We start from the raw sequence: 2,070 nt of genomic DNA on the forward strand, positions 1-2,070 counted from the left end.
TTCAATTCTATAGGCCACCTCAACTGTAGGCTCTAGGGCTCTGAAGCCCTCATCTGGGAACATAAAAAAAGTGAGGAATAAATTGGAGCACCTCAGCAAGGACCATGATATGGAGGCTCCGAGAAGCCGAAGTAGAGAAAGCTTGAGAGCAATATGACAAGAGGAAGGAAAAGGCCATCGAGGAGCCCCATGAGAAAAGGAAGCTGAACCATAGCAGTGGGTCGTCCTCTGTGAAGTTTAGGACCACTATGTCCCATTCTAGCAAAGCTTCTATCCCTCCGCCAAAGTTAATGGAGTCTTCCATAAAGGCAGTGAAAGTGGAGATGGTTCAGAAGGTCAATGCAGAGGCCGTTAGGGAGGAGGCGGAGGCCTTGGAGGCTGTTGAAAGGCTCCAGGGAAGTTTGGAAGATTTTTGGGAGAGGGAAAAGATGAGGAGATAGACCCGACAGTGTTGGAGATGCTACATCGAAAGTTCATGCTACAATTGCAAATTTATATAAATTCTAGATCGAGCGGTGGTAGCTGCATGTGTCCAACTGTGATGTAGTGGACCTCACTGCAACTCTGGTAAGCCAAAGCACAGGGCTTTTGGCATGGGCCTTCAATGTCAAGTCACCTTGGCTAACATTCAAACAAGGAATAAAGCCTCAATAGATAAGTCGGCCTCTATCGAGGAAGAAATAAAGACGTTGAGGGCCAAGGTTGTAGCAATGAAGGCTGAAAATATCGAGGATGTTGCTAAGTTTGTTTCTACCTTGGTGAAGATCAATGCTCTGAAAAAGGAAGTCCACAAATCCCAGTGCGAGGTTACCTCTCTAATGAAGAAGGTTGAAACCTCGAACAATCATCAAAAGCTGACATCAAAAGCCCAAGAATAGGCCAACTTGCAAGTCCAGGGGGCTAGAGACACTAGGGTTGAATATGATCCAATTCGGTTAGTTCTAATGAGAATCGAATTGGACCCAAAATTTTTGGGTATTTAGTAAATGGAACCGTTGGGTCCAAATTTAATTATGAAACCATTCAGGTTCAGTTTTACTTGATTAAGTTCGGTTTAGTTCCATTCGGTTCCCAAGTTCTGTATTATAATTAAATTTTTAATATTTATAAAGTTACATTAATTCAAATAATGATATGTTCAATCTTAACTTTTACAAAATAATGTAGTCGAGTCTTATGTACTTTTTGTGCCTCTATTTGTTAAGTTCTTCATAAATTTGATTTTTTAAATCACAGGAAGAGAAAGATGCGAGCTCAAAATAATTAAGAGATACGTTGTCGAGTTTCTATTTGATTTATCTAGAATGGCAAAAACAACACTATGGTAGAGTAACAAATTTAGATAAAAGTTAGATCAATTTGATTAAGTTAGCTTTGAACTGAAAATTAGAAATAGGAAAATCATATTTTTAGTTTTGAGCTAAATGAACTAGTTAACAAATTTATTTAGAAAAAATAAAATAATTTGACTTATTTAAAATAAATTAATTAAAAAAATTAGGGAGATTTGATTCTTATTCGGTTCTTGATTTAGAACTGAGAATCAAACCAAATTGGTTCTCGATTCAGATACCCATTCGAGTATTTAATTTAAGAAGAATCGCTCAATTCGATTCGATTCAATTTGGGTTTGGTTCGGTCACTTCGGTTTGAGAGTTTTGTCCAACCCTATGATACACCAACCAATCCCTAGAGGCCCAAGTAATGCACTACTTGCACAAGGCCCAGAGGTTGGAGATTTGGCTCCCTCTGGTAAGGTGGCAGTGAAGAATTATAGTGCCAATTTCCATCTCATAGAAAAGAATAAGAGCTTCGTCGCCTACTATAGGAGGTTTGATTATGCAAAGTGGTAGACAGGATGGAGGAGCTTCTTGGGAGTTGAACACAGAGAAGCTGAGGGCCAAATATATGGATGAAGTACCTCAGAACCCAGCTGAGGAAGCAGCTGAGGAGGAAACTCTTGCAAAAGAACCTTTAACTCAAGCTGCTGTCGAAGCATCTACCCAGATGCATCAGAGCCTCAACCATCTTCCTCGTAGTGTAGCTACTTGATTTTCTGATTTTCTTCAA

This window comes from Olea europaea, chromosome 18 (assembly GCF_002742605.1).
Source record: "Olea europaea var. sylvestris chromosome 18, O_europaea_v1, whole genome shotgun sequence".
NCBI classification, from domain to species: Eukaryota; Viridiplantae; Streptophyta; class Magnoliopsida; order Lamiales; family Oleaceae; genus Olea; species Olea europaea.